A 6,826-nucleotide genomic window follows, 5' to 3' on the forward strand; every position below is an offset into this window, starting at 1 on the left:
TTATCTTTATAGCAGCCTATTCATAATTGTCCCAAACTGAAAGATGTCCTTCAGAAGGTGAGTGGATGAATAAACTGTGGCACATCTGTACAAAGGAATATTATTCAGCAATTAAAAAAAAAAAAGTAAGCTACCAAACCGCAAAAAGGGAGGCTGTATGATCCAATTATATGACATTCTGGAAAAGGCCGAAGTGTACAGACAGTAAAATAATCAGTATTTGCCACAGGTTCTAGGATAGGGGAGGCACAAGGGATTTTTAGGGCCATAGAACTGTTCTGTGTTTGTGTGGTACAGTAAGGTGGACACATGACTATGCATTTGTCAAAATCCATAGACCTTTAAAGCACAAAGAGTGAACATTAATATATACAATATCTTTTTAAAAAACCACTTAGACGTTCTGGGGATGGTAGGAATTCAGAGTGTGACAAGAACATCTAACTGTGCTAAAATATATGAAACATCACACTGCAGAGATGGAAGGGAAAGGTGCTGATGTAAGTAACTTTGGTAACAAGAAGAGTCTGTAAGACTAAAGTCACATAACTATATTCCAGTTGATGAAATTTTTCCCACTAGGTGATGAGTTAACAATTCCAATACTGCTACCCATATTACTGGACTCACACAATTGAACAAATGGATGGCAGATGATGGGGGCCAGATTTTTCACTGCTGGGATGGGAGTTACAGATAAGTAACTGGAAGAACCTGAATGATCCATGTGGTAATAGAGTAGATCTGGAGACATCAGAAATGAGCTCATGTTTAACCTGCTATAAATATGGTTAGTTACATATAAAACACAGATGTGCGTAAATACACAGGTTAGTATACATACATATATTTCTTTGCTGTTAGCTGAAAAGCCCAAAAATAAATGATAACCCATTAGCATCAAGCACATCTAGTGCTCAAATCTTGTTTTCTAACACCATTCTCCAGTAAAAGGAAACGGGGCTCCTTAGAGAAATAACTGAATATTGGGCTAAGACAGAAAATATACATGATGTGTCTGAAGTATTTTCAGAGGGAGAAAGTAAGGAAATGTTGAAACACACACATTGTTGGGGATATGACAAAGGCGCAGGAGAGTCAACTGAAAGAGCTCCTAGTGGCCAAAGCTACAACAATTTGAGCAACGAAGTTAATAAAGTAGTATTGTATTATAATCCAAAGTATAAAATCAATATCCATGAATCTGAACTGATACAAATACATGATCAAATAAGCTAATAAATATGGGAGATAAAACAAATATCTCATGCAGAAGAATTTCAAATGATATATGGAGGTAATCCACCTTCAAGGGGGGAGACTATATCTTCTCACTCCTTAGATCTGGGCTGTGCATTTCCTTCCAAAGAGGGCAGTGTGAAATGGGGGAATGTAGTAACTTTAGAGAAGAAACCTGTCAAATGCTTCCTCAACCAGGTGATCAAGGTCAACATCAACATAAATATGCTAGTTATATCAAGCATATCATGCTTGATATGATGTGATAAAAATGGCACTCTACCTGTGATGTCTTCTTCCCAGTAACCCACTGTCTCAATCTTATCATGAGAAAAAACATCAAATTCTGACAGTGGGTATCCTATGAAATACCTGTCCAGTATGCCTCAAAGCTGCCAAAATCATCAAAAACAGGGAAGCCTGGGTGGCTCAGTGGTTGAGCGTCTGGTTTGGCTCAGGTCGTGATCCCGGGGTCCTGGGGATCGAGTCCCACATCGGGCTCCCCGCAGGAAGCCTGTTTCTTTCCCTGCCTGTGTCTCTGCCTCCTCTGTGTGCCTCTCATGAATTAATAAATAAAATGTTTTTAAAAAATCATCAAAAACAAGAAAAGTCTAAGAATCTGCCAGAGCTAAAAGACATGACAACTAAATGCAGTGTGCTATCCTGGATGGGATCCTGGAACAGAAAAAGGACACGTGATATAAACTAAGGAAATATGAATAAAGTATAGACACTGCTTAATAAAAATGTATCAATATTGGTCCATTGATTATAACAAATGTACCACGTTATTAATAGGGAACACTGGACATAAGATATATGGAAATCCTCCTATTCTCTTCTCAATTTTTCTGTAAGTCTAAAACTTTTCTAACAAATAGTCTATTTGAAATTCCTCTGGGGGGATTTAACCAGAACCCAACTAGACAGCTGTTGTCCTGGGGCTTCATTCACATCCTGGAAATCCCCTCTGCCTACTTCCTTTGCTAGATTTCCAGGGTCTTGGATCGTGTCCTTTCTCTATCTTACTTTATTCCCTCATCTTGTTGGAGTTTATTGTCCATAAACATAGCTTTCTGATAAAAAAAATACATAGAAGGTAAATATTTGAAAATGTGTGTATTTCAAAATATCATTAATTTACACTTGCCCTTGATTGATCATGTGGGTGGTTCTAGAATTCTAGGTTGGAGATCACTTGTATAAATTTTCAAGCGTTTATCCTTTGCCTTCTTACTTCCTGGATTGCTGTTAAGAAGTTCAAAATCGGCAGGCTCGGTCAAGATGAGGGGCAGGCCAGTTGCAGCATCAAGCCGGTGGCTGGAGGGCATTCGAAAGTGGTATTACAATGCTGCAGGGGTCAATAAACTGGGGTTAATGCGAGATGATACAATATATGAGAATGAGGATGTGAAGGAGGCCATAAGAAGGCTTCCTGAGAACCTTTATAATGACAGGATGTTTCACATTAAGAGGGCACTGGACCTGACCAGGAGCATCAGATCTTGCCTAAGGAGCAGTGGACAAAATATGAGGAAGATAAATTCCACCTTGAACCTTATCTGAAAGAAGTTATTCAAGAAAGAAAAGAGAGAAAATGGGCAAAGAAATAATCATGGTGTTGAAATCTGTGGTTGCAGCTGTCCTCAAATACTTCGAAGAAGTTGGGTAAACCTGAAATGTACAATTTTGGAACTATTTGAGCTTCAAATGTATTACTTTAAATAAATGTCTACTGTGATTATTAAAAAAAAAAAAAGAAGTTCAAAATCATCCTAATTCCGGATCCTTTGAAACTGACCTCTTTTATCTCACTGAAAGATATGGGGATCTACTTGATTCATTACTGGTTGTTAGTCAGTTTTCATTTATCATATCAGGCACCTGGTGGTCCCTTTCAATCTAGAAATTCATGTCATTCAGTTATGGAAAATATTTTGTATCAGTTCTTTCATAATTTCATTTCCATCTCCTTTGCACATTTTTTCTTCTGAAACTTCCATTATTCAAATGCATTTCATGGGCTGCTTTTGTAATCTTAATTGTCTCCTGTTTTACTTCTTTTTATCTTTTTGTTGGACAGTTTGCAAAATTTCCTCAGCTTCATCTTCCAACTCTCTGTTTATTAAAGAATAATACCCTGGTCTGTTAGTAGAATATGTGTGTGTATGTGTGTGTGTGTGTGTGTGTGTGTGTGTGTGTGTGTGAAATTGTCTTCCTCAATCTAATCTCTCTCTGTTTCTTCCCTTAATCTGTTCCCCTTTTCCTATTTTTCCCTCCATTTTCCTTTTTTTCCCCCTTGCTTGTTTTCGTCCCCTCTCTGATTTCTCTTTCTTTTTTTGGTCCTTCTTACTCTGTTTTCATGCTTAATTCTTTCTTTCTTTCTTTCTTTCTTTCTTTCTTTCTTTCTTCTTTCTCTCTCTCTCTCTCAAAAAAAAAAAAAAAGAGAGAGAGAGAGAGAGAGCACACAAGTGGAGGGGCAGACAGAGGATGAGAAAGAGAAAGAATTTTAAGCCGGTTCCAGCCCAGTGCAGAACCCAAGGTAGGGCTCAATCTCACAACCCTGAGATCATGCCCTGAGCTGAAATCAAGATCATGACTGAGCCACCCAGGCGCCTGAGTTCTTTCTTCTTAATACTTTCTTTTTCAAACCTGTCTCTGCTTCCCACCTGTTTTGCTCTCTGTTTCTGCCCATCTTCCAGTTTTGACTTCCCTTCTTATCTTTCCCACATCTGTTCCTGCTCCTCCATCTGTCTCTCTTCCTCTACTTCTCTACCTCACTTGATTTCTCTCCTCTCTTCCCCCAGATTTATTTTTTTAAGATTTTATTTATTTTTTATTCGTGAGACACAGAGAGACAGAGAGAGAGAGAGAGAGAGAGAGAGATCGAAGCAGAGACATAGGGAGAGGGGGAAGAAGGTTCCATGCAAGGAGCCCAATGTGGGACTTGAACCCAGATCCCTGGGTCACACCCTGAGCCAAAGGCAGACACTCAACCACTGAGCCACCCAGGCATCCCTTCCCCCTAGATTTACACTCTCATTACCTTACTGTTCCACTCTCGTACCTATATTCCCTCTTTCTCCTTTTCTCTGTTAAACCACATTTCTCTCACTCCTTCTCTTTTCCTTTCTTCCACCCCATTTCTATTTCCATCCTACTCTCTATTCATACTTCCTATATTGCTCCTTCTCTGAATGACCATTAATTTCAAAAATAATATACTTATTCTGATTATTCTCTAAAACTATATACAGCATGTCTTATTTTATGGATGCAGAATATTCTTATCTTTGAGAATATTATAATTTTATTTGGAGTTCTTTTTTTTTCCCTGTGGGCACCATGGGGTTTTTTAAAGATTTTTTATTTATTCATGAGAGACACAGAAAGAGAGAGGCAGAGACATAGGCAGAGGGAGAAGCAGGCTCCATGCAGAGAGCCTGATGTGGGACTTGATCCCAGTACTCCAGGCTCACGCCCTGAGCTGAAGGCAGACACGCCCAACCACTGAGCCACCCACGTGTCCTGCTGGGCACCCTGTCTTGCCCTTCCATGTTCATTTTTCCTGTTTTTCTTGTTGGGTTTAATCTCTGCTTTCACATTAGATGCTTTCTGGTGCCAATCGACAGTCTATCCCTGTCCTTTTCTACTTAGTAATTGCACTAAAAAGCTCATTGCAAGCTATATGTACAAGGATAGGACTTGTTAACTTGTGGGATTTCACTAAAGAAATGACTAAAGACTGACTAGGTAGGAGTTGCCCAGTGTCTTGTGGATAGTTTTCATGTATGCTTAAAGGAAATTCTTAGGAGAATTTTTAAGGGTAGAATAGGGAAATAAAGCCTTTTTAAAGGATTTAAATCTAAGTTGTCAGCAAAATGGAAACAAGATTTGAGAACCACTATCAGTGGTGGACAGATCATGAGATCTTTGAGTCAGGAGCTCTAGGTTCAAGAACATCCATTACTTGCTATCTAATGTCAGATAATTAAGTTGTAACCCTTTCTTGGATGAGTTGTCAGACAGGCAAACATTTGCTTCACAGAATCTCTAGAACCAAATGGGAAGAAAAGACTCCTCTAACTAAAACTTTATATGCTCGTATTTCTGCAAAATCCAGGACATTTTTCATCTGAAACATTTTCTTCTTTGTCACTACCAATGCTAACAGAGTTTTTAAACTTTTGGGAGGCCTGGGTCAGAGCTGGGACCATTGAGGCTATAAAAGTCTATAGGGTAAGGCCACAAGAGGCTCTGCCTACCTGGATGGACCAACATCTACAAATTAGGAAGAAAGTTCTTTGGGGTAGGCAATAAATAAAAGGGCATTAATGATTTTGTATAGGTGCATGCACTAACACCACAACCCATAGGTTGGGTCCATACTAGATTTTTTCCATGAATTCCAATAATCCTTAAAGGAATAGTGATGATTACCACCACCATTTATTGGAGTGCCATATGAGAACTTTTAGCTTCAGATCCAGTCTCTTCAATTCTGAGTTTCATGCTCTGAAACCCTGGTAGATATTGACCATCCAATGAAGTTGAAGAATAGAGACAGAGCATAAGTCATGTGGATATGGCATGTGTAGACGTCTTCACAGGGAGAAGAAGCATGAAGCATAAAAATAGTTCCAGTTAAGTATATCCAAAAGATTCTATTTTGAATATGAGACTATTTCTGTGAATTAACATGTTAAGTTTTGTATGCCATCTTAAAAACTCTGCCAAACTCATTTCCAAGCCATTCCTCATAACGACAGTAGCAAGATTTAGGATGCATAGGTTGAAGTCCAAAATGTGAAATATGGGACATCTGGGTGGCTCAGTGGTTGAGCGTCTGCCTTTGGCTCAAGTCGTGATCCTGGAGTTCTGGGATAGAGTCCCACTTCGGGCTCCCTGCAAGGAACCTGCTTCTCTGCCTATGTCTTTGCTTCTTTCTCTGTGTCTCTCAAGAACAAACAAATAAAATCTTCTTTAAAAAATGTAAAATATGACACACTAACTTAAGAAATTTTTTATAGGTCACAGTACTATCTTGGTTGATACATAATATCCTGAAGATTTGTATTTTTTTTTAACGTGGGTAACAATTTCTGTCTAATGGTCATCAGCTCTTTGCTCAAGGTATGGTGCATCTAGACTTTTAGAAATGCAGAGTAGAAAATGATTGTTCAATACTTGCTGTAGAGTGACTAGGGCAAACAGTATGGAATGACGCCAGAAGGCAATCTTACTGTGAAGATCATGTTGAATAACCAAACTGCCAAGATCAATTAAGTTAACATATAATAGTGTCAAGCTATGTATAGTTTTGTTGAAGTTAGAGTCTAGGAACACATTTGCACCAAAATAAAATTTTTACACGTTTGTCCATCATGTGGTTTACTTAGATCTATAGATACACAAATTGTGTTTCATGTTGCTATAATACCTTTTAAAAATCAATGTACATGTAAATTTAGTAATATGATATCCACTCTTTCTAAATGTTATTTTGTACTGTTCTAATTAAAGTGAAATTACTCCATCTTACTTTCAGCATTAACATTCTTCCAGAAGATATTTTAATTTCAAAATC

The 6,826-nt window shown here is 38.3% G+C and overlaps 1 pseudogene; it reads left to right on the top strand.

Moving 5' to 3' along the window:
• The first annotated feature begins 2,523 nt into the window (after nucleotides 1–2,523).
• Nucleotides 2,524–2,852, top strand: LOC121472231 (annotated as a pseudogene).
• The last annotated feature ends 3,974 nt before the right edge of the window (nucleotides 2,853–6,826 follow it).

The sequence above is a fragment of the Vulpes lagopus genome, chromosome 11 (genome assembly GCF_018345385.1).
Source record: "Vulpes lagopus strain Blue_001 chromosome 11, ASM1834538v1, whole genome shotgun sequence".
Classification (NCBI taxonomy): domain Eukaryota; kingdom Metazoa; phylum Chordata; class Mammalia; order Carnivora; family Canidae; genus Vulpes; species Vulpes lagopus.